At 41.8% G+C, this 27,753-nt stretch overlaps 3 protein-coding genes across 7 annotated transcripts in view; 1 reads left to right on the top strand and 2 right to left on the bottom strand.

Annotated features, from left to right (window-relative positions):
• Window positions 1-27,753, bottom strand: part of PLEKHB1 (pleckstrin homology domain containing B1) — a 367,567-nt gene that overhangs the window by 100,430 nt on the left and 239,384 nt on the right. The window lies entirely within an intron of this gene.
• Window positions 1-27,753, bottom strand: part of MRPL48 (mitochondrial ribosomal protein L48) — a 525,613-nt gene that overhangs the window by 325,950 nt on the left and 171,910 nt on the right. The window contains exon 1 of one of the 2 annotated variants that reach the window (XM_050756455.1): window positions 18,562-18,571. The exons of the other annotated variant lie outside the window; for it this stretch is intronic. The gene's annotated coding sequence lies outside the window, so the exon portion shown is untranslated. Of the gene's footprint in view, window positions 1-18,561; window positions 18,572-27,753 lie in introns of those variants that run through there. 2 annotated transcript variants of the gene reach the window in all.
• FAM168A (family with sequence similarity 168 member A) overlaps window positions 1-27,753 on the top strand; it is a 206,280-nt gene that overhangs the window by 33,753 nt on the left and 144,774 nt on the right. The window contains exon 2 of one of the 4 annotated variants that reach the window (XM_050756425.1): window positions 7,071-7,146. The exons of the other annotated variants lie outside the window; for them this stretch is intronic. The gene's annotated coding sequence lies outside the window, so the exon portion shown is untranslated. The remainder of the gene's footprint in view (window positions 1-7,070; window positions 7,147-27,753) is intronic. 4 annotated transcript variants of the gene reach the window in all.

Below are 27,753 nucleotides of genomic sequence, written 5' to 3'. Positions count from 1 at the left end.
TCAGTGCCCATTTTCCTCTCCACCATAGTAGTGGAAAGAGCTCTTGATAGGGAATCAGGAAACTTTGATGCTGTAGTTGCAGTTAGGTGATTTGCTAACTGACCTATTTTCTTCAGGACTAAGTTTGGTCAGTACCACCTCTTGGAAGACTTCCCTAAAGTCTTAGGGTGGCCTTCCTTTTTTTTTTTCTGGACACTGTGACACATTGTTTTAAGTATTGTCTGTATGGCACTTACCACATTGTTCTGCAATTATATTTCTTTCAGACTAGAACTATACCTCTAGCCTCCTTTTTTTTTTTTTTTTGAGGCGGAGTCTCACTGTGTTGCCCAGGCTGAAGTGCAGTGGCGCAGTCTTGGCTCACTGCAAGCTCTGCCTCCTGGGTTGATGCCATTCTCCTGCCTCGGCCTCCCGAGTAGCTGGGACTACAGGTGCCCAACACCACGCCCAGCTAATTTTTTTTTTTTGTATTTTTAGTAGAGACGCGGTTTCACTGTGTTAGCCAGGATGGTCTTGATCTCTTGACCTTGTGATCTACCTGCTTTGGCCTCCCAAAGTGCTGGGATTACAGGCGTGAGCCACTGTGCCTGGCCACCTCTAACCTTCTTTTTACTACCAGCCCATCTGTACTTGAGAATCACTGCCCCAAACTGTATATTCTGTGAGAGCACAGTCACAGGGTTCCTTGTTGTGGACATTTGTAGTTTGCTTCTGTAGTTTCCTTCTTATCTCAGCAATGGCCTCATATGTTCGTTTTAGGAACCACACCTTCCCCCCTGTTTTGCTTCATATAGTTTGGGTAGGAATTTCTTAGCTCTAGTGTTACGTGAACCAGGCTCAAGGTAACCAAGGCATCACATTACTCTGGCCATAGTGATTGGTTTAGGGGTAAATATGTTTTAAGCTGGTCTAAACTGAATGTTCAGGACTTTTGTAAGCCTCTATAGAAGACCTTCTCCAAGTCCTGCTATACTACAGAGGTGTGTGGCTGGAGCTGCTATAGCCATTTTGCCACATTAGGAGGAGAGAGTCTGGCTTATGATAGAATCAACATTGAGGAAGTGAAGCTAAACAGGTGGAGGCAGTGACTTTGAGCTCTGAAATGAGCCTCCCCCATAGTCTACCTTAATCTTGGGCTTCAGTTAATTAGGTCAGTAATTAGGCTTTTTGCTTAAACCAGTTTGTTTTCTGTCATTTACAACCAAGAGTCTTAACTAATCTATTTCTCTTTTGCACTTAAGCATAGTTCATAGCCTAGAATTTGTTAATTGGGTAAATGATTGAACTCTATGACTTTGTCTTTCTTAGTCTCAGTTTCTTTTTGTAAAATGGGAATTTCTGCCTGCCTGGCTCCAAGGGTTGTTGTGAGTTAATAGAAGGAAAAGCTTTCGGGTCTCTCCTTCTGCACTTAGTCTATACCAAGCAATTGACCATTTAATTATATAATTACATATAACTATTGTATGATGTTTTTTTTTGTTTCAACTTGATTGTGTACCCCCTTAGAGTGGATGGCATCTTACATACTTATCGTTTTCCTCCTACTGCTCAGCACAATGTTGGGAAAATAGTGGGCACTCATGAGTATTTATTAGTGATGACAATAGCAGCTACAGTTTATTGCATACGTTTATTGGGCCAGATAGTGTGTAGGCATTCTACATAAATTATCTCTAAACCTCAGCAAATAACAGTATTAGATAGCTATTAGATAAGCAGTATTGTCCTCAGAGAATAGTTGCATAGCTAACAAACGGGAGAGCTGAAATTGTTGGTTGAATTACGATGGAAAATAAATGTGATGGAGCCTTCCAAAGCATATACCAGGAATGTTTGAGGTGTCTGCCTTAGGTGAATGATAGAGGTGAACATCAAGTAAATACCTGATGGGGATGAAATCCTGGCCTGGTTTGGAATTGCTTGAAAAGCTATTTTTCAAGTCTTTTCTTGGCATAGTTTAATTGACTTCACTAATCCATTGCATCACTATTAAATAATAATAAAAGATATAGAGAGTAGTAGCATTAGAAATACTGGTCACAAGGATACTGTATATTATGGTGATGTCCTTTTGAATATTACAGTGAATGTCCCCTCCCTGGGGCCTGTGTGAATTGATGCCTACTAAATATGCTCAGCTGGTACTCAGGGAACATTTTGCTCGGGTTCAGGCAGAACTACTGTGTTAGTAGGTAACCTTTTATTCCTTTTTTTTTTTTTTTTTGAAACGGAGTCTTGCTCTGTCGCCCAGGCTGGAGTGCTGGAGTGCAGTGGCACGATCTTGGCTCACTGCAAGCTCCGCCTCCCGGGTTCACGCCATTCTCCTGCCTCAGCCTCCCGAGTAGCTGGGACCACAGGCGCCCGCCACTGCACCCGGCTAATTTTTTGTATTTTTTCGTAGAGACGGGGTTTCACTGTGTTAGCCAGGATGGTCTCGATCTCCTGACCTCATGATCCGCCCGCCTCAGCCTCCCAGAGTGCTGGGATTACAGGCGTGAGCTCCCGCGCCTGGCCTATTCTTTGTTTTTTTGAGACAGAGTCTTGCTCTGTTGCCCAGGCTGAAATGCAGTGGTACGATCTTGGCTCACTGCAGACTCCACCTCCTGGGTTCAAGCAATCCTCCTGCCTCAGCATCCCAAGTAGCTGGGATTACAGGCGCCCACCATCATGCCCGGCTAATTTTTGTATTTTCAGTAGAGACAGGGTTTCACCATGTTGGCCAGGTTGATCTTGATCTCCTCACCTCAGGTGATCTGCCTGCCTTGGCCTCCCAAAGTGCTGGGATTACACGCGTGAGCCATCGTGCCAGGCCAACCTTCTATTCTTTATTGAGTGTTAAACTCAGACTCTAGATTAGGCAAGAAATCAAATGAAAAAGTCTAACTGGCATTATATGCTGCATTCTGTGATGGAAAACACTTTCTCTTTGAAGCAAGACATCCGATTGTAGACCGAGGTCTGAGTCAGATGATACTGTTTACAAGGACCTGGTAGATGATTTGCATATGTTATATAATCCCCAAAAGAACCTTTCAGCATAAGTGTTACCATCCCCACTTGTGATGAGGGTCAGAGAGATGAAGAGAGGTCATACAGCTGTAAATATTCCCCTGTAGGCCAGGCGTGGTGGCTCACACCTGTAATTCCAGCACTTTGGAAGGCCGGGGCAGGCAGATCATGAGGTCAGGAGTTTAAGACCAGCCTGACCAGCATGGTGAAACCCTATCTCTACTAAAAATACAAAAATTAGCCGGGCGTGGTGGCATGTGCCTGTAATCCCAGCTACTCAGGAGGCTGAGGCAGGAGAATCGCTTGAATCTGGGAGGTGGAGGTTGCAGTGAGCTGAGATCACACCATTGCACTCCAGCCTGAGCAACAGAGTGGGACTCAGTCTTTAAAAAAAAAAAAAAAAAAAAATTCTTCTGTAATGTTTTAAACCACAGTCCTAAGATTGCAGCATTGAACTTCAAGATCAAGAATCATATGGGATAAGAGGGTATTAAAATTATCTAAAAATTTATTTTTATTGTCCAAAGCGACTAGTGTCACTTTTACCCCTTAGTTGATACAGATATAAAAGTAAAAGTTATTTCAGTAAAGGAAGGGAGGTCTCATAAAGATCTTGGTTTGTGAATTAAAAAACAAACAACAAAAAAAGTGAATGGCTCTGCTTGTATGATCAAATGCTTAAAAAAAGCGGGAATGGCTGTGCCATTTCTAGTTCTCTATGGAATAATTTTAACATATTTATTAGGGATAGAGTAGCACTTGCCATGTTTGAGTGGTCTTTATTTATTCCACAAGGGATTGAGAGTAGTTTACAAAAGTAATCTAGTAAAATAACCTAAAAAAGAAAAATGCTGAGCACTATTGAAAATAGAATAACATATATATATATATGTATGTATGTATGTATGTCTCCCCAGTTGCTGTAGGTGAGCTACAAATTTACCCCTGAATTTCCTGGAAGCCTAGGAGAAAAGGATAACTTTTTTTTGTTTGTTTTTTGAGATGGAGTTTCGCTTTTGTTGCCCAAGCTGGAGTGCAATGGTACGCGATCTTGGCTCACTGCAACCTCCGCCTCCCAGGTTAAAGCGATTCTCCTGCCTCAGCCTCCCGAGTAGCTGGGATTACAGGCATGTGCCACCACGCCTGGCTAATTTTTTGTATTTTTAGTAGAAACGGGATTTCTCCATGTTGGTCAGGCTGATCTTGAACTCCCAACCTCAGGTGATCCACCCACCTCGACCTCCCAAAGTGCTGGGATTACAGGCATGAGCCACCGCGCCCAGGCCTTTTTTTTTTTTTTTTTTGAGACAGAATCTTGCTCTGTCGCCCAGGCTGGAGTGTAGTGGCACAATCCCGGCTCACTGCAACCTCTGCCTCCCAGGTTCAAGCAATTCTCCCAGCCTCAACCTCCTGATTAGCTGGGACTACAGGTGTACACCACCATGCCTGGCTAATTTTTGTATTTTTAGTCGGGACAGTTTCACCATGTTGGCCAGGCTGGTCTTGAACTCCTGGTCTCAGGCTATCTGCCCGCCTTGGCCTCCCAAAGTGCTGAGATTACAAGCATGAGCAGTGATGCCTGGCTGCATGTTTAGTTTTATAAGAAACTGCCAAATTATTTTCCAGAGTGTGTGTACCATTTTACCTTCCTACCAGAAATATATGAGAAGTCCAGTTTCTTTGCATCCTTGTTAGCATTTAGTATTATCACTCTTTAAATTTAGCTGTTTTAATAGGTATGTAGTACTTCTTTCAGTTTTTCTCTGAGTGAGTACATTTGTTTTTAGCACATGGCAGGTTGATAGCCTTAGTCAGGCTTAGCTTTCAGATTTGCCATATTTGTACCCACTGCATTTAAGTTTTTATTTCTTAATGTACTTTAAATTCTGAAGGCTTACAAAGCTATTGAAAACTTTTCCCAGTATTTTTTTTTCTTAGTTTCTTCATGTCTCCTGATCCCAGCAACAGGTATCTTCACACACCTTAGCAAAAGTACCTTCATTGGAGACCGGGCATGGTTGCTCATGCCTATAATCCCAGCACTTTGGGAGGCTGAGGTAGGAAGAATGCTTGAAGCCATAAGTTCAAGACCACTTGGGCAACATACTGAGACCACATCTCTTTTAAAAAAAAAAAAAAAGTTGGGCATGGTCATGGTGGCACATGTCTATAGTCTCAGCTCCTCGGGAGGCTGAGCTGGGAGGATTGCTTGAGTCTGGAGGGTCGAGGCTGCAGTTAGCCATGTTCATGCCACTGCACTCCAGCCTGGGAGACAGTGAGACCCTGTCTCAGAAAACAACAACAAGAAAAAAACCTTCATTGGCCTTTCCTTAAATGAGACTAATTCTGTGGATATAACTGCTTGGATGTATTTAATGCTGCAGTAGTGGTACTAAGGATTTTGTTTACATTGTTCTCATTAGTGACAACTCCTCAGTGCTGTTGTGTTTTTTTCTTGCTGAGAATCAAGAAATGCTTTGCCATCTGTTATGGTTACAGTTTGGGCAATGGAAAGAAGAAAAGATAACAAAACAATTTTTGGGAAGTTTGTGTGAATGGAGGATTCTCATTATTGATTGATTGATTGAGGTGAAATTTATATATCGTTGTTGAAATTAACCACTGTAAAGTGAACAATTTAGTGGCATTTAATACACTCCCAGTGTTGTGCAACAACCATCTCTGTCTAGTTCCAAAACATTCATCCCCCTAAAAGGAAGTTCTGTATCCATTAAACAGTCATTCCCATTCCTATTCCCTCCTAGCCCCTGGCGACAACCAATCTGCTTTTCGTCTCTATGGATTTACCTATTCTAAATATTTTACATAAATGAAATCATATAGTGTGTGGCCTTTTGCGTCTGGCTTCTTTCACTCAGAATAATGTTTTTGATGTTCATGTTGTAGCATGTATCAGTACTTCATTACTTTTTTTTTTTTGAGACGGAGTTTCACTCTTGTCGCTCAGGCTGGAGTGCAATGGTATGATCTCGGCTCACTGCAACCTACAGCTCCTGGGTTCAAGCGATTCTGCTGCCTCAGCCTCCCTGGTAACTGGGATTACAGGTGACTGCCACCATGCCCGGCTAATTTTTGTATTTTTAGTAGAGATGGGGTTTCATCATGTTGGCCAGGTTGATCTTGAACTCCTGACCTCAGGTGATCCACCTGCCTTGGCCTCCCAAAGTGCTGGGATTACAGGCATAAGCACCGCGCCTGGCCAGTACTTCATTACTTTTTAAAGCTTTTTATGGCTGAGTAATATTACATTGTATGGATATGCTACAGTTTGTCCACTGATGGACATTTGAGTTGTTTCTACCTTTTGCTATTGTGAAGAGTGCTGCTATGAACATGTGGGTAGATGTATTTGTTTTAGTACCTGTTTTAGTTCAGTGTATACCTAGGAATGGAATTGCTGGGTCGTATGGTAATTCTATGTTTAACTTGCTGAGGAGCTGCCAGACCTTTCCATAATGGCTGCACCATTTTAACGTTCCCACCAACAATATTTGAGGGTTCAGATTTTTTAACATTATTGCTCATACTTGTTATTTCCTTCTTCATTTTTAAAAAATAAATAGCTGTTATAATGAGTATGGCATATCATATGGTTTTGATTTGTATTTCCCTAATGATTAATAAATGACGTTAAGCATCTTTTCATGTACTTGTTGGCCATTTGTATATCTGTGGAAAAATACCTATTCATGTCCTTTGCCCGTTAAAAAAAACTTTTTTTTTTTTTTGCCTTTTTGTTGTTGAATTATAAAAGTTTCTTTTACAGTTTGGATTCCAGACCTTTTTCAAATATATGATTTCCAAATATTTTTTCTTATTCAGTAGGTTTTCTTTCCACTTTTTTTTTTTTTTTTTTTTCTTTTTTAGAGACAGGGTTTTGCTCTGTTGCCCAGGTTGGAGTACAGTGGCATGATCATAGTTCACTGCAGCCTTTAACTCCTGGGCTCAAGTGATCCTCCAGCCTCAGACTCTTAAGTAGCTAGGACTACAGATGTGCACCACCATGCTTGGGTAATTTTTCTTTTTTACATTTTTTGTAGAGGCAGTGTCTTGCTGTTTGCCCAAGCTGATGTTGAATTCCCACCTTGGCCCTTCTGAAGTGCTGGGATTGCAGGTGTAAGCTATCACATTTGGCCTCTTCACTTTTTTGATAATATCCTTTGATGCACAAAAGTTTTAAATTTTGATGAAGTCCAGTTTATTTTTTCTTTGGTTGCTTAGTTTGTTGTCATAGCTCAGAATCCATGGCCAAATCCAAGGTCATGAAGATTTATCATGGTTGTATCCCTTAAATTTAGGTCTTTAATTTTGAATTAAGTTTTATATGTGGTTTGACGTAGGGGTCCAGCTTCATTCTTCTGCTTGTAGATATTCAGTTGTCCCAGCACCATTTGTTGAAGAGACTTTTCTTTTCTCATTGATTAGTGATTAGTCTTGGCATGTTGGTTGAAAATTTATTGGCCAGAGATATATGGATTTATTTCTAGACTTGTGATTCTGTTCCATTGGTCTATATACTTTTCCTTATGCGAGTATCATGCTGTACTGATTACCATAGTTTTGTAGTGAATTTTGAAATTGTTAAGTATGAGTCTTCCAACTTCGTTGATCTTTTTCAAGATTATTTTTGCTATTTGTATCCTCTTGCAATTCCATATGAATTTGAGGACTGGCTCTTCCAGTTCTACAAAAAAAGGTTTTTGGACTTTTGATAAAATCTATAGATTGCTTTGGAAGTGGCATCTTAACAATATTACATTTTCCAATTAATGAATACAGGATTTTTAAATTAATAACTTAATTTTGGCCAGGCATAGTGGCTCATGCCTGTAATCCCAGCACTTTGGGAGGCCGAGGCAGGAGGATCGCTTGAGCTCAGGAGTTCAAGACCAGTCTAGTTAACATAGTAAGATCCCATCTCTGCTGAAAATAAAACAAAAATTTTGCCGGGGCACTATCATCTTAAACAGTAACTCCCATTTCTTCCCTACCCCAGCTCCTGGCAACCACCATTCAACTATGTGTCCAAGAATTGCATTATTCTATGTATCTCATATGAGTAGAATAATAGTGTTTGTCCTTTATTACTGGTTTAATTCACTTAGCATAATGTCTTCAGGGTTCATCATGTTTTAGTATATGTCAGAATTTCCTTCTTTTTTAAGTCTGAATAATACTCCATTGTATGTATATGCCACAGTTTTTTGATCCATTCATCCATCAACAGACACTTAAGTTGCTTTCACCTTTTGGTGGTTGTGAATTTCCCATTGCTTTTTTTCCTCTTTTTTTTTGGGACAGGGTCTTGCTCTGTTGCCCAGGCTGGAGTGCAGTGGTGTGATCTTAGCTCACTGCAACCTCTGCCTCCTGAGTTCAGGCGATTCTTGTGCCTCAGCCACCCAAGTAGCTAGGATTACAGGTGTGTGCCACCCTACCTGGCTAATTTTTGTATTTTTTTTTTTGTAGTAGAGGCAGGGTTTTGCCATGTTGGCCAGGCTGTCCTCGAACTCCTAGCCTTATGTGATCCGCCTGCCTTGGCCTTCCAAAATGCTGGGATTACCAACATGAGCCACTGCACCTGGCCCCCAATTTTTTTTTTATTGCAGTAAAATACATGCAAAATTTATCATCTCGATTTTTTGAAAGTGTATAGTTTAGTGACCAGGCACGGTGGCTCGTGCCTGTAATCCCAGCACTTTGGAAGGCCGAGGTGGCTGGATCATGAGGTCAGGAGTTCAAGACCAGCCTGGCCAAGATGGTGAAACCCTATCTCTACTAAAAATACAAAAATTAGCCGGCCACGGTGTTGGGCGCTTGTAATCCCAGCTACTCGGGAGGCTGAATTGCTTGAACCTGCGAGGCGGAGGTTGCAGTGAGCCGAGATCACGCCAGCCTGGGCGACAGAGCGAGACTCCGTCTCAAAAAAAAAAAAAAAAGAAAGAAAGTGTATAGTTTAGTGTATTAAATACATTCGTAATGTTGTGTGACCATCACTGTCAACTATCTCTAAAACTCTTTATCTTACAGATCTGAAATTTGTCTACCCATTAAACAGGAACTCCCTATTGCCCCATTCTTCCTACCCCCGCCCCTGACAATCACCATTCAGTCTTCTGTCTCTATGATTTTGATGACTCTGAGTGCCTCATATAAGTAGAATCATATAGGATTTGTCTTTTTATTTTATTTAATTATTTAAATTATTATTATTACTAATTTGCTAGTGGTGGGGTGGAGGGAATGGGTTCTCACTGTTTTTTTTTTTTTAAAGCCAGAGTTCTCACTTTGTCATCCAGGAGGGACTGCAGTGGCACGATGATAGCTTCTTGCAACCTTGAACTCTTAGACACAAGCCATCCTCTTGCCTCAGCCTCCCAACCAGCTAGGACTACAGGTGTGTATCACCACACTTGGCTAATTAAAAAAATTTGTTTTTAGTAGAAACAGGGTTTCGCTATGTTGTGCAGGCTGGTCTTGAACTCCTGGCCCCAAGTGATCCTCCTGCCTCTGCTTCCCAAAGTGCTGGGATTACAATGTGAGCCACTATACCCAGCCCCATTGCTTTTTTTGTTGTTGTTTTTTCTTTAACATGACAGTGGGTTGAAGCTTACCAGACCCATTGCTTTTTAATATAATAGCAAGCCTTCCTTTCTCTTTTTCTTTTTTTTCCCACAAATATTTATAGAGCAGCTTCTTTATGCCCACTATTTTTAGTATTAGAAGCCTGGTAGTGAACAAGACTAACAAGGTCCTTGGAGGTTACATTCTGGTGATGAGAATGGTTCCCTCTTTGGAAGCCTTGCCAGGGACTAGTTCCCTGGTTTGCTGAGTTTATGATTAGGCCAGGTATCAACTGTGTGTCATCACTTTGGATGTTGCAGACCTTAGCTCCATTTTTTTTTTTTTTTTTTTGAGATGGGGTCTTGCTCTGTTGCCCAGGCTAGAGTGCAGTGGTGTGATCTTGGCTCATTGCAACCTCTGCCTCCCGGATTCAAGCAATTCTCTTGCCTCAACCATCCAAGTAGCTGGGATTACAGGTGCCCACCACCACGCCCAGTTAATTTGTTTTGTATTTTTAGTAGAGCTGGGGTTTTGACATGTTGGCCAGGCTGGTCTCGAACTCCTGACCTCAAGAGATCCACCTGCCTCGGCCTCCCAAAGTGCTGGGACCTTAGCCCCATTTTTCCTTTGTGCCTTACTTTGTCACTTTCTCTCAGAGGCCTTTCATGAGCCCCCAGGCTGGACTGGGTGTTCCTCTTCTGCTTTAACTACCCATCACTTATCTTTAGTATAATGCTGCCTAACTCTCTCTTCTACTGGAATGGTACCCTTGTTGAATGACTCATGTATAGCTGCTTGGCTTAATCATAGACCAGATATTCAGGTCCTCTGAGACAGGCCCCTGATGACTTTTGCAACTACATCTTTCACCATAGCCTGCCTTGCACTTTGGACTCTAGTAACACTGAAATAAATGTCATTTCCCAAGGCATGCTAAGCTGTTTCTATTCTCTAGTCTCTCCCTTTTTCCTAGAATGCCCTTTTCCTCTAGGCTAATGTCTTTCCCCTTTAAATTAGTCATCTTCAACAAAGGCTACCTTGCCCTTCTCTTGACTTTGCCACATTCCTGCTGCTGCCTTCCTTCCATGGCCTTTGTCACACTATATGGTAATTGACAGGTTCCATGATCTTAAGGAACTTATGGATTTTAGCAGTGGGTCTTAGCTTGCCATCTTCTTCACCCATCAAGTTTCATTTCTCTCTTTACTCATTGAACTTGGCTTTGCTGATGACAGACATTCTGAAATGAAAGCGACCTCCTGGGAATCTGATGGGATTTTCTCTTTATTGCTCTCCCATTGTATTTCACCCTTGCATTTGTGTCAGTTCTCAGTAGGATTAACATAATCTTTTTGTGTAAAAATAATATGCCTCTAATATATTTCTCACCTAGCAGAGATTCTAATGATCTTAATTAATCCTGATGGCATTTTATATATTTACTTTTTGTCCTAAAGTCTCCTTCACCTTGTTTTTTGGAAAAATGCCTGTTATGGAAAAACTAGAAAACTTGGCAAATGGCCGGGCGCGGTGGCTCAAGCCTGTAATCCCAGCACTTTGGGAGGCCGAGATGGGCGGATCACAAGGTCAGGAGGTTGAGACCATCCTGGCTAAGAAGGTGAAACCCCGTCTCTACTAAAAAATAGAAAAAACTAGCCGGGCGAGGTGGCGGGTGCCTATAGTCCCAGCTACTCGGAAGGCTGAGGCAGGAGAATGGCATGAACCCGGGAGGCGGAGCTTGCAGTGAGCTGAGATCCGGCCACTGTACTCCAGCCTGGGCGACAGAGCGAGACTCCGTCTCAAAAAAAAAAAAAAAAAAAAAACAAAACCTTGGCAAATAATATCGCTCTATATTCTGCCAAGCAGAGATTACTTTTAAAACTCACCATTTAGGGTTTTTTGAAAAGTTATTTTCTAATTATTTTATATAATTAAGATCATACTATAGGTAGTCTTTTGGAGTGCTTTTTAATTTAACATTATATCATAAGCATTTTCCTTTTATTTTTGAGACAGAGTCTGGGTCTGTCACCTAGGCTGGAGTGCAGTGGCACGATCACAGCTCACTGCAGCCTCAAACTCCTGGGCTCAAGTGATCTTCTACCTTAGCCTCCCAAGTAGCTGGTACTATAGGCGCGCACCCCACACCCACCTTATTAAAAATTTTTATTTTTGTAGAGATGGGGTCTCCCTGTGTTGCCCGGGCTGGTCTCGAACTCCTGGCTCAAGCGATCCTCCCACCTTGGCCTCCCAAAGTGCTGGGATTACAGGTGTGAGCCACTGTGCCTGGCCTCAGTCTTTATTTTTTTTATAGTTTTCCTAGGATAAATAGGAATAGGGTAACTGGAGTGAAGGTATATTTATTTTTATTTTTATTTATTTTTTATTTTTATTTATTTATTTATTTTTGAGACGGAGTCTTGCTCTGTCGCCCAGGCTGGAGTGCAGTGGCCGGATCACAGCTCACTGCAAGCTCCGCCTCCCAGGTTCACGCCATTCTCCTGCCTCAGCCTCCCGAGTAGCTGGAATTACTATTTTTATTTTTTTGAGATAGCGTCTGGCTCTTTCACACAGGCTGGACTGCCGTGGCTGGAGTGCAGTGGCACAATCTCAGCTCACTGCAACCTCCGCCTCCTGGGCTCAAACTCCCACCTCAGTCTCTTGAATAGCTGGAACTACAGGTGCATGCCACCACACCTGGCTAATTTTTTAAATTTTTTGTAGAGGCGGGGTTTCACCATGTTGCCCAGGCTGGTCTTGTACTCCTGGGCTCAATCCATTTGCCTGCCTTGGCCTCCCAAAGTGCTAGGATTACATACATGAGCTACTGCGCCCATCCAGGTGTAATTATTTTAAGGCTCTTGATATACACTGTTATTATCCTAGTTCATTGCAGGGACTAAGTATTTGTTAAATGAAAGAATGACTACCCCCCAGAAAGACTGTGAGTAGTCATGCTCTTTACAGGAGTAGATGAGTGGCTCTAACTCCCCATACTGCCTTTCATATTTGACCCTCTCATTGTCCTCCATCCTCATTTGTTTATAGTGAGGGCTTTATGCTCTTATTAGTCATACTTAATTGCTTTCTCTGTGCTCAGGCCAGATGAAATCAGGTCTTTATTCCTTTTTTCCCAAAGAGGAGATACTGAACTTCTCATTTGGTCATGTTCCTTTTTCACCCTTCCATCATTTATTGGTAACATCTTCTGACTTTGAAACCGTAGAGACTTAAAAAACTTGACCGATCTCGTAGGTAATATTTAAAATATGGAGAGAGATTAAGGTCTCGTTGAAAAAAAATCTAGAGTTAGTTTCTGAGAGACCAAAGGGATTCTACTCTACCTGGGTGACCTTAACCTTTGATCTCTCTGGGCCTCTGTTTACTATCTGTAAAAAGGGCCATAATAATAACTCCCTTTCTTATCATATGGGCTTGATAGGATTAATTAATTTATAAAACAATATTGAATGGCTACTTTGCAAAATTGTATGATAAATTCAGTTCATTCCTTCAGTCATTCATCCATTATTTATTTATTTATTTGTTTATTTTTTTGAGACGGAATCTCACTCTGTCACCCAGGCTGGAAGACAGTGGCGCTATCTTGGCTCACTGCAACCTCTGCCTCCTGGGTTGTGGTGATTCTCCTGCTTCGGTCTCCCGACTAGCTGGGATTATAGTTGTGTGCCACGACACCAGGCTAATTTTTGTATTTTTAGTAGAGATGGGGTTTCACCATGTTGGCCAGGCTGGTCTTGAACTTCTGACCTCAAGTGATCCACCAACCTTGGCCTCCCAAAGTGTTGGGATAACAGGCATGAGCCACCATGCCTGGCCTCATCCGTTATTTATTCAACTGGTTAACAGATGTTAATTGAGTACCTCTTTCGTGCTGGGTTTTATGCTAAGTACTAGATAGGAAGGTAAACAACTAATAAAGAAATTGCAGTTCACTATGAAACATACTATGATATTGGTATGTAATAGCAACAACTGCAACTGATACTTAATGCTTGCTTACTGTGTGCCAGGCACTGTTATGAAGCCTTTACCTAAATTAATTCATTTAATTCTTAAACTTTTCAAGAAGGTGCATAATTACTGTAAAGTACAAATTATAGTGGAATACAAAGGAGAGTGTTAAATGTTACCATGTATTGAATGAATGCCCATATGAGCCAGACATTGTATAGATATTTTATATACATTTTCTTTCATCTTTACCACAGCTCTTCAAGGTTAGGCATTATCATTTACACATGAGGAAATAGAGTCTAAGGAAGATTAAGAAATGTGCCCAAGTTCACAGTTTGTAAGAGAGGTAGAGTTGGAATTGAACCCAGTTTTAGTCCAATTCAGAATCCTTGGTTCTTAGGATTTTGTTTATACAAGGCAGAAGAGTAGGTAAAACTCTGTAGGCTAAGGCTCTGTGAGGTCAAAGATAAGAAAGTCCATTGCTTTTGAGGAGGAGAGGAGGCAAAACTGAAATATATTTTCTTAAAAATGTGATATCGTTCCTTCCTCTTCCCCATATATTCCTTTCTCTCCAGGACAGACTAAGAAATCCTTTTGTACCAGCATGGGTATTTAAGTACTTCCTAAGTACTGCACTGTAGCTGCTGCTGCTGATAGCACATGGCAGTTCTGAATGCTTTAGCCAAGTGCATAATAACTGGAAATTCATTCAGGGCAGCTGCAACATGCAACCAGATGGGATTTAAAATTGGCATGTTCATATTTTTTAAAAAAGCTAATTAAAAAATGTCAGTTTGCAACCTGATGTTGCCATGTTAGAATTTTCTAATCTTTTTCTCCAATTGAATAGGAAATGTTTCATTAAACTCCTGTTAAATTGTTTACACTTGTGGCACACTGCACAGATGTGATCGTCTGGCTGAAATGTTTTTCCAAAATTATGTGCAGTGGGAAAGAGAAGAATGAGCAGTTTTAGTTCGAAATCTGGAATGGCTATTGAATAAAGGAGTGCAGTTAAATTTTTAGTTTATAGAATTAACTGTTGTTTTTGTAATTGTGCTATATAACTGAATCATGGTGCTCCAGCTTTGAGAGGCATAGACTAATGGAGAGAGACCCATTTAAGATAGGGTATGTTTAAAACTATTTGTATCAGATAGTTCCTGTCTCATTACTTTTTGCAATAACTTCCTGACTGGTCTGCCTACCTGCTGTCTCACCACCACCAAATCTGTCCTCCCTCCTGCTTCTCCCTGAGCTTTGTTGAATACAGATTGCACTCTTCTGTGCTTTAAAATCTTCCAGGGTTTTTTTCGTAACTTGGAGGATAAAATTCAAACCCCTTAACTTAGCTTGCAGGCTCTTTCATGGTTTGGCCTCTGCTTGCCTCATTAGCTTCAAATTCTCCATTTTTTTTTTTTTTTTTTTTTTTTTTGAGACGGAGTCTTACTCTGTTGCCCAGACTGGAGTGCAGTGGCACGATCTCAGCTCACTGCAAGCTCTGCCTCCCTGGGTTCACACCATTCTCCTACCTCAGCCTCCCAAGTAACTGGGACTGCAGGCGCCACCACCACGCCCAGCTAATTTTGTTTTTGTATTTTTAGTAGAGACAGGTTTCACCGTGTTAGCCAGGATGGTCTCGATTTCCTGACCTTGTGATCTGCCCACCTCAGCCTCCCAAAGTGCTGGGATTACAGGCGTGAACCATCGCGCCCAGCTAAATTCTCCTTTATTTTTCATATGTTGTTCCAGCCAAATTGAACTACTTTGCACCTGTTGTCCAGGTCATATTTCTGTATCTTCATCCATCACATTTATCTCTCTTTGGTACACCCCTCCCACCCTCCTTTTTAAAAAATATTTATTTATTTACTTATTGTTTATTTATTTATTTTTGAGACAGGATCTGACTCTGTCACCCAGGCTGGAGTACAGTGATACGATCACAGCTCACTGCATCCTTGACCCCCCTGTCTCAGGTGATCTTCCCACCTCAGCCTCCTGAGTAGCTAGGACTACAGGCACCTGCCACCACACCTGGCTAATTTTTGTATTTTTTGTAGAAACAGGGTTTTGCCGTGTTGCCCAGGCTGGTCTTGAACTCCTGGGCTCAAGCTGTCTGCCTGCCTTGGCCTCCCAAAGTGCTGGGATTACAGGCATGAGCCACCAAGCCCGGCCTTAATTACCCTTTAAAACTTAATTGAGGCTTATCTCTGAGTAGCTTCCTTTGTGGTTTCCCCACCTTCTATTCCATTTCACTACTGGGTTCTGATCCTCGTTTGTGGTCTTCATAGTTCCTAGCATTTCTTTCTGTTGTAGAGCTCTTACCACTTTCTATTATTCCAATTTAAGTTTCTGTCTACCAACACTATTTATCTCTCTTTATTACAGTTCCTCAGAAAATGTGTGTCAAGTGACTATTTTTTTTTAAATATAAAGAGCATCCTGAGGATATGTTCATTCATATATATTTATTCATAGAGTATGAATGATATGATAAAAAGTATGATAAATTTCAACCAGTCTTCTTATTTTTATTTCTGCCAAGTTGTGAGGTTGTTCCAATGTTTGAAAAAAAATTCCTTTTAGAAACACCTGCAGTTTAATTACATGCCAAACCTGAAGCAAGAAATAAACCCTCTTCTTAATCAAGTCTCACAGTAAGTAGTGGAACTTTGGTTTGTGGTGAAGGACTAGACAAAGACTTTCTGATTAGCTCTACCTATTGTGATTCCTGCCTCTTTCCACAGGTTGGGATGATGGTGGGTTATTACACTGATGCTAGCCTGTAAGGGACATTGAATGTATGGAACTTAAATCATGGGTGGTATGTGATAATAAGGTAGAACAAATTCTGTGTTACCCATGTCATTGCTAAGAAACACTTACTGGAGGTTTACTAAAGGTTGGTGCTGGGATACAAAAATGACTTAGGTGTAGCTCCTGCCAGACTGCCTGCTAGACTGTTTGTGCCTCCGGGAACACACAGAATTTAGACATAGCACTGTCCTGCAGAACTTTCTGCAGTGATGGAAATGTTCCATATCCATGCTGTCCGATACAGTAGTCACCAGCTATGTGTGGATTTTGAGTGCTTGAAATATGCATAGTGAGACTGAAGAACTGAATTTTAATTTTTTTTTTTTACTTTTAATTAATTTAAATATGAATTTAAACAGCTATGAATGGTTAACGGCTATGGGAAGCTCAGATCTAGAGGTGCCGATCAGTGGAGAGACAGACATGTAAATAAGCATGTACAATTAAATGTGGTAGGTACTGTGATAGAAATATGTCTATGGAGGCCGGACACAGTGGCTCATGCCTGTAATCCCAGTACTTTGGGTGGCCGAGGCATGTGGATCACCTGAGGTCAGGAGTTCGAGACCAGTGTGGCCAACATGGTGAAACCCCATCTCTACTAAAAATACAAAAATTAGCTGGGTGTGGTAGCACATGCCTGTAATCCCAGCTACTTGGTAGGCTAAGGCAGGAGAATTGCTTGAACTCGGGAGGTGGAGTTTGCAGTGAGCCGGGATCATGCCACTGTACTCCAGCCTGGGTGACAGAGCAAAACTCCATCACAAAAAAAAGAGAAAGGTCTATGGAGCCAGGTGTGGTGGTTCACTCCTATAATCCCAGCACTTTGGGAGGCCAAGGAGGGAGGACCACTTGAGGCCAGGAGTTCAAGTCCAGCCAGGGCAACATAGGGAGACCCCACCTTTACAAAAAATAAAATTGTCTGGCCTTAGTGGTGCATGCCTGTAGTCCCAGCTACTCAGCAGGAGGATCTCTTGAGCCCAGGAAGTCAAAGCTGCAGTGGGCCATGATTGTACCACTACATTCCAGTGTAGGTAACAGAGCAAGACCCTTTCACAAAAAAAAAAAAAAAAAAAAAAATCAAGTTAAAAAAAAGAAATACATCTAGGGTTCTCTCTAGGATTAGGTCAGTTCTGGGAGTGGGGAGAGGGATTCAAGAAAGTATTATATCTTTATGAGTCTTAAAAAATGAGTAGATATAACTGGTTGTCACATATGCAGCTTAAAGAATTACGCTGTCTTGGCCAGGTGCGGTGGCTCACGCCTGTAATCCCAGCACTTTGGGAGACCAAGGCAGGCAGATCACGAGTTCAGGAGATCGAGACCATCCTGGCTAACGTGGTGAAACCCCGTCTCTACTAAAAATACAAAAAATTAGCCGGGCATGGTGGTGAGCTCCTGTAGTCCCAGCTACTTGGGAGGCTGAGGCAGGAGAATGGGGTGAACCTGGGAGGCGGAGTTTACAGTGAGCCGAGATCACGTCACTGCACTCAAGCCTGGGCCACAGAGTGAGACTCTATCTCAAAAAAAAAAAAAAGAATTACAGTGTCTTGGAGCCCCTGGCTGTTTGATCTTGAGCAAGTGATTTGACTTTTCTAGGCTGAGCCTTGTCATTTTTAAAGAAAGGTCATAATAGTCCCCACTTTAGTCACAGTTGGGCGAAATAATGTGCTTGCTTATAGTAAGCACTCAGTAAATGTTAGCTATTATTATTATTATCTTACTTCCTATTTCATACTACCATGTATACCCAGCTTGCTTGCTTACTTATTTATTTATAAATTGTGATGAAAAACGTAACATAAAATTTACTGTCTTAACCATTTTTAAGTGTATAGTTTAGTTTAGTAGTATTAACTAATTTACATGGTTGCATAACAGATCTCTACATTTTCTTCTTGCAAAACTGAAACTCTATACCCATTGAACAACAACTGTCCCTTCCTCCTTCCAATTTCCTGACAACCACAATTTTACTATTTGTTTCTGTGAGTTTGACTACTTTAGATACCTCATATAAGTGGAATCGTGCAATATTTGTCTTTCTGTGACTGGCTTATTTCACTGGGTATAATGTCTTCGAGGTTCATCCATGCTGTAGCATGTGACAGGATTTCCTTCTCCTTTAAGGCTAAATACTATTCCTTTGTATGTGTATACCACGCTTTTCCCCCCCCCCCATTCATTCATTGATGGACATTTGGTTTGCTTTCACCTCTTGGCTGTTGTGAATAATGCTGCACTGACACAGATACGCAAATATCTCTTCAAGATTCTGCTTTCAGTTCTTTTGGATGTATATCCAGAAATGGAATTGCCAGATGATATAATAATTCTATTTTTATTTTTTGAGAGATGGAGTCTCACTATGTTGCCCAGGCTGAAGTGCAGTGGTTATTCACAGGCATGATAACAGTACACACTCTTATCCTTGAACTCCTGGGCTCAAACGACCCTCCTGCCTCCACATCCCAAGTAGCTGGGACTACAGGTGTGCATTAGCACACCTGGCTTATTTTTAATTTTTGGAGGAAGCTTTATACTATATTCTTTTCTTTTTCTTTTGTTACTTCCTGCAAGCAGATACACTATTTTCAATAGCAGCAGCACCATTTTACGTTCCCACCAACAGTGCACAAGGGTTCTAGTTTCCCTATATCCTCAACACTTCTTATTTTCTATTTTGTCTTGGATTTTTTTTTTAATACCTGCCATCATAATGGATATAAGGTGATATTATGGTTTGGATTGCATTTCTCTAATGGTTAGTGATATTGAGCATCTTTTAAAATGCATGTTGGCTATTTGTATTTCTTCTTTTTTCCTCTTCCTCCTTTCTCCTCTTTCTTCTTCCTCATCCTCCTCTTCCCCCTACCCCTTTTTCTCTGCCTACTCCTCCTCCTTTTTCTTTCTTCTTCCTTTTGTTTTCTTTCTTTTTTTTTTCTTGAACTTCTGGGCTCAAGCAATCTTCCCACCTTGGCCTCCCAGTGCTAGGATTACAGGTATGAGTCACTGTGTGCAGCCTGTTTGTATATCTTCTTTGGAGAAATGTCTATGCAAGTTCTTTGCACATTTTAAAATTGTAATTGTTTTGTTGTTATTTTTTCATATGCAGTTTTTGTTAAATTTTATTTTAAAGTTACCAACAGTAAAATCAAACTTGTAATAAAATTCTTTTAATTTTAACACATGCATACTTTGTGTAACTGTCACCACACCACAGTCGAGATATAGAACAGTTCCATTACTCTAAAAATAATCTTCATCACAGCTAGCTTTTTTTTTTTTTTTTTTGAGATGGAGTTTCGTTCTTGTTGCCCAGGCTAGAGTGCAATGGCGCAATCTAGTCTCACTGCAACCTCCACCTCCCAGTTTCAAGTGATTCTCCTGCCTCAGCCTCCTGAGTAGCTGGAATTACAGGCATGTGCCACCACACCGAGCTAATTTTGTATTTTTTTTTTTTTTTTTGAGACGGAGTCTCACTCTGTCACCCAGGCTGGAGTGCAGTGGCGCGATCTCGGCTCACGGCAACCTCCACCTCCCGGGTTCAAGCAATTCTCCTGCCTCAGCCTCCCGAGTAGCTGGGACTACAGGCGCCTGCCACCATGCCCGGCTAATTTGTTTTGCATTTTTAGTAGAGATGGGATTTCACTGTGTTAGCCAGCATGGTCTCGATCTCCTGACCTTGTGATCCGTCCGCCTTGGCCTCCCAAAGTGCTGGGATTACAGGCGTGAGCCACCGTGCCCGACCAATTTTGTATTTTTGATAGAGACAGGGCTTCACCATTTCGGTCAGGCTGGTCTTGAACTCCTGACCTCAGGTCATCTGCCTGCCTCAGCCTCCCAAAGTGCTGGAATTACAGGTGTGAGCCACCGTGCCCAGCCCAACAGCTAGCTTTTTAATAGGTGCTTTCCAGTAGTGTTGTTGAGAAGCTGTCTTATTTCAAAATTGGTTAGTCAGTTGTAAATTAGTCCAAAGTGCTTATGGCTCTTGATTGATTTGCTGGGAAATACTCTATACTTTTTCTCCCCACCCCGCCCCCCACATAGGTGAACTTGGGAATCAGACTTAGCCCCTTCTTTTCATGTAACAGAGTACTACTGCTGACCAAATAATTAAATGCAGGGATATGGGATCTTATGATATATAGCTTTGGCAAACATTCTCTCAATCTGTAGTTGTCAATCTGTGTTCTTATGATCTTAGTCTTTGGTTTATTAATCCATAGAAGCTTTTATAAATAAGAACTATAAGCTAGGTCTTAAGTATGCTCAGTAGTAAGAAGTGGGAAGAGCGAAGAAAGAGCCCTAGATTGAGATAGTGAATGCAGAATCAACTCTTGGCCCTGATAACTTTCTAAAAAACCTTAAATCTTTTAATTTCTGTGAGATGTAGGTGTTTTGTCTGCAAAATGGGTGAATTGATAACCCTAATCTCATAGGATTTTTTTGTCGTGAATATTAGGTAAAATAAAGAGTATGTTGGCTGGGTGCTGTGGCTTACCCCTATAATCCCAAGACTTTGGGAGGCTGGAGCAAGTGGACCACTTGAGCCCAGGGGTTTGAGTACAGCTGTGATCGCACCACTGCACTCCAGCCTGGGTGACAGCGCAAGTCCCTGTCTCCAAAAAAAAAAAGAGTATATAGTATTCAATAAATATTAAGTTGAATTCAAAATAAGCCCAAGATTACATTTTAAAAGTTAAAGAGCTTTACTGAGATATAATTCATATGCCACATAATTCATTCATTTAAATTGTATAGTTGAGTGGTTTTTAGTATATAGAGAGTTGTATAATCATTACCACAGTCAGTTTTAGAGTATTTTCTTTTTTTTTTTTTTTTTTTTTTTTTGAGACGGAGTCTCGCTCTGTCGCCGGGGCTGGAGCGCAGTGGCCGGATCTCAGCTCACTGCAAGCTCCGCCTCCCGGGTTCATGCCATTCTCCTGCCTCAGCCTCCTGTGTAGTTGGGACTACAGGCGCCCGCCACCTCGCCCCGGCTAGTTTTTTGTATTTTTTTAGTAGAGACGGGGTTTCACCGTGTTCGCCAGGATGGTCTCCATCTCCTGACCTCGTGATCCGCCCGTCTCGGCCTCCCAAAGTGCTGGGATTACAGGCTTGAGCCACCGCGCCCGGCCTAGAGTATTTTCATTACCTATTAGAAACTTGTACCCTTTAGCAATCACCCTCTGCACCCCCTTCTCCACCAGCCCTAGGCAATCACCAGCCTATTCAGGATATTTCATATAAATGGAATAATATAACATGTGGCCTTTATATAGCTTTTTTCATTTAGTGTAATATTTTCAAGGTTTGGCCAAATGTGGTGGTTCATGCCTGTAATCCTAGCACTTTGGGAGGCCGAGATGGGTGGATCTCTTGAGGTCAGGAGTTAGAGACCAGCCTGGCCAACGTGGTGAAACCTCATCTCTACTAAAAATGCAAAAAATTAGCTGGATGTGGTGGTGCATGTCTGTAATCTCAGCTACTCGGGAGGCTGAGGCAAGAGTATCGCTTGAACCCAAAAGGTGGAGGTTGTAGTGAGCCAAGATTGTGCCACTGCACTGCAGCCTGGGTGACAGAGGGAGACTGTCTCCAAAAAATATATATATCAATATATACATTTTCAAGGTTCATTCATGTTGTTACATGTATCAGTACTTCATTCCTTTTTATTGCTAAATATTTCATTGTATGGATATGCCACCTTTTATTTATTCGTTTTTCAGTTGATGGACATTTGGATGGTTCCCACTTTTAGCTATTATTTGTAATGTAGCTGTGAACATTAGCATATAAGTTTTTATGTGGACATAGGTTTCTTATTTCTCTTGGATGCACATTTAGGAGTAGAGTTGTTAGAGCATGTGGTAACTCTATGTTTAACCCTTTTGAGGACTTGTTTTCCACAGTGGCTGTACCACTTCACATTCATTCCTACCAACAGTGTATGAAGGTTCCATTTTCTCCACATCCTTGTAATCACTTGTTATTTGTCTTTTTTCTTTAGCCAACCTACTCAGTGTGAAATGGTATCTCATTTTGGTTTGATGTGCATTTCCCTGGTGGCTAATGATGCTGAACATCTTTCATTAGCTCATTGCTCACCTTGTTACTGTTTTTTTTTTTTTTTTTTTGAGAGGGAGTCTTGCTCTGTCACCCAGGCTGGAGTGCAGTGGCCGGATCTCAGCTCACTGCAAGCTCTGCCTCCCGGGTTTACACCATTCTCCTGCCTCAGCCTCCCGAATAGCTGAGACTACAGGCACCCGCCACCACGCCCAGTTAATTTTTTGTATTTTTTTAGTAGAGACGGGGCTTCACCGTGTTAGCCAGGATGGTCTTGAGCTCCTGACCTCATGATCCGCCCGTCTCGGCCTCCCAAAGTGCTGGGATTACAGGCTTGAGCCACCGTGCCGGGCCTTTTTTTTTTTTTTTTTTTTTTTTTTAAGAGACTGAATCTTGCTTTGTCACCCAGGCTGGATTGCAGTGGTGGGATCATAGCTCACTGCAGCCTCAAACTCCTGGGCTCAAGTGATCCTCCTGCCTCAGCCTCCCAACTGTCTGGGACTACAGGCATGTGCCACCATACCCATCTAATTTTGTTTATTTTTTGTAGAGGTAGAGTCTTGCTATGTTGCCCAGGCTGGTCTCTAACTCCTGGGCTTGAGCAGATCTTCCTGACTTGGCCTCCCAAAGTACTGAGATTATAAATATGAGCCACTTTATGTATCGCTTTATGCTTTACTACCTAGCTTGGTGATATCCTTCTTTAGTAAGATGGTACTTGGCTGGGCGTGGTGGCTCACGCCTGTAGTCCCAGCACTTTGGGAGGCCGAGGCGGGTGGATCACGAGGTCAGGAGGTCGAGACCATCCTGGCTAACATGGTGAAACCCTGCCTCTACTAAAAATACAAAAAGTTAGCTGGGCATGGTGGTGAGTGCCTGTAGTCCCAGCTACTTGGGAGGCTGAGGCAGGAGAATGGCATGAACCCGGGAGGCGGAGTGAGACTCTGTCTCAAAAAAAAAAAAATGGTACTCTGCACCCAAAAGTGCTTAATACTGATTTGTTAGTTGATTATAAGAGAGTCCCAGAGGAAATAAATATAGCTTAATCTTATCATTTTTCCTTCTTTTGGTTACTTCTATCAGGTTAAATTGAAAGTACTCAGGATTGGTTACTTCTGTTAGGTTAAATTGAAAGTACTCAGGATATCTAGAAAATGGCCATTTTCAAAGAATATTCAGTCTGTTTAGGGGAAGACCAGATTGAACACTTAAGATATAGTTAAAGAACAACTAATGAACTGAGCGTGGTGGCTCACACCTGTAATCCCAGCACTTTGGGAGACCGAGGCAGGTGGATCACCTGAGGTTGGGAGTTCGAGACCAGCCTGGCCAACATGGAGAAACCCCGTGCCTACTAAAAATAGAATAGTTAGCCAGGCATGGTGGTGGTTGCCTGTAATCCCAGCTAATCGGCAGGCTGAGGCAGAAGAATTGCTTGAACCCGGGAGGCAGAGGTTACAGTGAGCTGAGATTGTGCCACTGCACTCCAGCCTGGGCAACAGAGCAAGACTCCATCAAAAAAAAAAAAAGAAAAAGAACAATTAATGGCTGAAATTGATTACTGGTATTGATTATACTTATAATATGATCTTAGCTCTGGGGATACAGCAGTGAATAAAATAAAGTCTGTGCTTTCAGTTGTGTCCTAGTAAATAGAAAAAAACAGGCAGTATATGGGAAAAGGGTATGACTGAAAGGGAGGGAGCTATTTTAGATACAATCAGTTAACTTAGGCCTTGCCGATGAGGTGATATTTGAGTAGAGATCTTAATGAAATAAAGGAGCAAGTCGTATTGATAATTTGAAGGAAGAATGCTTTAGGCAGAGAGAACTATGAGTACTAAGTCCTTGAAGTGAGAATGTACTTGGTTTTTCAAAGAATAATGAAGAGGAGAATTTTCCTGTTGTTCAGCTTAAGCAATCCAAGGCTTGCATATTCTTGGTTTCTGTGCTTTTGGCCCCCTCAGAATGGTGTCTAAACAACACAAATGTTGATGCTGAAATTTAATTTTACTGTAGTATGGAGCAAGGAGGAGAGTGTTGTGGGGTAAGATTAGATAGGTGAAAGGGAGCTAGATTACCTGGTAAGTCATGGTAATGACCTTGTATTTTACTCTGAGATGATAACTCATTGCAGGGTTTTGAACAAAGTGGAGTTCCATGCTCCAAACTGATTTTAAAAGGATCATTTTGGCTTCTGGGAAGAGAGAGACAGGATAAGCAGATGGCAAGGCTAGAAGCAGGGGTTGTTACAATAGTTAAAAGCATTAATGAAGGCTTGAGTCAGTGTAGTAATGGTAAGAAATGGTTAGAATCAGCGTATGTTTTGAAAGTAGAGCTGACAGAATTTGCTGATAGATTGGATAAGGATTATGAAAGTAAGAAAGTAGTCAAAGAAGATTCGGAGGTTTTTGCCTTGAGCAACTACAAGATTAGAATTGCCACTTATAGAGATGGGAAACAGTGGGAGGAGCAGGTTTGCAGGAAGGAGTCAGACATTTGGTTTTGGAAATAGTACATTTTTACGATGGTTATTAGATAACCAAAAGATGTCAGGCAGTTGGATATACAAGTCTGAAATTCAGAGAAGTTCAAGTTGGAGATAATACATTTTGGGAGTAATTAGCATATATAAAGCCATGGAGTAGATGTGCTCACCTAGGAAATGTGTGTAGTTAGAGCAAAGAAGAGATCTGACTACTAAACTCTGGACACTAACATAGAGAAGTTGAGAAGATCAAGGGAGTAGCCGGTGGGGTAGAGGAAGAACCTAGAGAAAGTGGAGTTCCAGAAATCAGGTAATCTGTGGTGGGTAATGCCAGATGTCCTAGTGTGATTACCTGGAGTCCTAGAGTCTAATTATGGTGTGGTTTTAAATCACTGTGGGACATTGGATAGTTCACTTTACCTTTTAGGGCCTTGGGGTGATCTCTAAAGTGAAGGGCTTAACTAGATCGTCTCTAAACTTTCTCCCATCATCATCATAAACATCATAAACATTCTATAATACTTTATAGCTTACACAAAGCATTTTCATAAATTTATCTCATTTAATCATCATAACAAATCTGTGGGACTTAGATATTTATACCTGTTTTACAGATGAGGAGATTAAAGAAGTTTAGGAGCCAGGCGCAGTGGTTCACGCCTGTAATCCCAGCACTTTGGGAGGGTGAGGTGGGTGGATCACGAGGTCAGGAGATCGAGACCATCTTGGCTAATGCCGTGAAACTCCGTCTCTACTAAAAATACAAAAATTAGCCAGATGTGGTGTCAGGCGCCTGTAGTCCCAGCTGCTCAGGAGGCTGAGGCAGGAGAATGGCGTGAACCCGGGAGGAGTAGCTTGCAGTGAGCGGAGATCGCGCCACAGCATTCCAGCCTGGGTGACAGAGCAAGACTCTGTCTCAAAAAAAAAAAAAAAAAAGTTTAGGGACTTGTCTAAAGTTACACTATCATAATCAGTGATAAAGTTAAATGCAGGTCTGCCTGATCTCAAAGCCTGTGGTCTTTCTATTATATAGCAACTACCTTTTTACACTAATATTATAGAGCTCTGTGATTGTGAGCACATTTATTTACTTATTTGTTTGTTTGTTTGTTGGTTTATTTGAGATGGAGTCTCACTCTGTCGCCCAGGCTGGAGTGCAGTAATGCGATCTTGGCTCACTGCAACCTCCATCTCCCAGGTTCAAGTGCTTCTCCTGTCTCAGCCTCCCGGGTAGCTGGGACTACAGGCATGCACCACTACACCCAGCTAATTTTCGTATTTTTATTTTTATTTATTTATTTATTTTATTTTATTTTTTTTGTGACGGAGTCTCGCTCTGTCGCCCAGGCTGGAGTGCAGTGGCCGGATCTCAGCTCACTGCAAGCTCCGCCTCCTGGGTTCACGCCATTCTCCTGCCTCAGCCTCTCGAGTAGCTGGGACTACAGGCGCCCGCCACCTTGCCCGGCTAGTTTTTTGTATTTTTTAGTAGAGATGGGGTTTCACCGGGTTAGCCAGGATAGTCTCAATCTCCTGACCTTGTGATCCACCCGTCTCGGCCTCCTAAAGTGCTGGGATTACAGCTTGATCCACTGCGCCCGGCCATTTTTCGTATTTTTAGAAGAGAGGGGGTTCAGCATGTTGGACAGGCTGGTGTTGAACTCCTGGCCTCAGGTGATCCACCTGCCTTGTCCTCACAAAGTGCTAGGATTACAGGCATGAGCCACTGTACCCGGCCTAATTTAATTATTTATTCAATGAATATTTGATGAGCACCTGCTCTAGTGGTCACTGCTCAAAGTGCTGGAGATACAGTTGTAACTAAGACAAAGTTCCTACCCTCATAAGTCTTTCATTCTAGTGGGGGAAACTGACAGTAAACAAATATGATAATAAAGAATATAATGTAAGGGCCATAATAAAAAATAAAGCAAGATAAGGGAACACCATATATTGGGGTGATGATCAAGAAAAGCCTCTCTGAAGAGATTGCATTTGAGCAGAGTCCTGAATGATTTTAAGTAGTAAGCCATGAGAAGATATAATAGAAGAGTGTTCAGCAGAGGAAACAGCAAGTAGAAAGATCCAGAGGTAGGAATGAGCCAGGTGCATTTTGTGGAATAGTATGAAGGCAATTGGTTGGGCAGGAGGTGGACAAAATGCATAAAGTTGTGGAGTCATTTAGCCCTTGGTAGGGGTGGGAGTGGGGGTTAGTTCTGACTTCCATTAGGTAATTTAGTGTCTGACTCTGGGCAGAGTATCTGACCTTTTTTTTTTTTTTTTTTTTTTTTTTGGAGATGGAGTCTCACTGTGTTGCCCAGGCTGGAGTGCAGTGGCGCGATCTTGACTCACTGCAAGCTCCGCCTCCTAGGTTCACGCCATTCTTCTGCCTCAGCCTCCCGAGTAGCTGGGACTACAGGCGCCCGCCACCTCGCCGGCTAATTTTTTGTATTTTTAGTAGAGATGGGGTTTCACGGTGTTAGCCAAGATGGTCTCGATCTCCTGACCTCGTGATCCACCCGCCTCGGCCTCTCAAAGTGCTGGGATTACAGACGTGAGCCACCGCGCCCGGCTTGACTTTTTGAAACTTTAAGTTTCTTATCTATAAACTGGAGATAATAAAATAAAGGTTACCTTGAGAATTGAATGAGAGAATGTATGTAAAATACCTAGACCTCAAACATTAACGTGTTTAATGCATACCTACTGTTATTGACAATAACATAGGCATTTATTCTACTTTTATCAAATCAGTTTAATTTGTTTTTCTTTGTTTTTTTCAGTTTGTTTTAGTCAGTAAATCTTAAAGTTCT

Source organism: Macaca thibetana, chromosome 14 (assembly GCF_024542745.1).
Source record: "Macaca thibetana thibetana isolate TM-01 chromosome 14, ASM2454274v1, whole genome shotgun sequence".
NCBI lineage: Eukaryota > Metazoa > Chordata > Mammalia > Primates > Cercopithecidae > Macaca > Macaca thibetana.
Note: the sequence above shows the minus strand (reverse complement) of the source record. Positions and strands in the feature narration are given on the sequence as shown.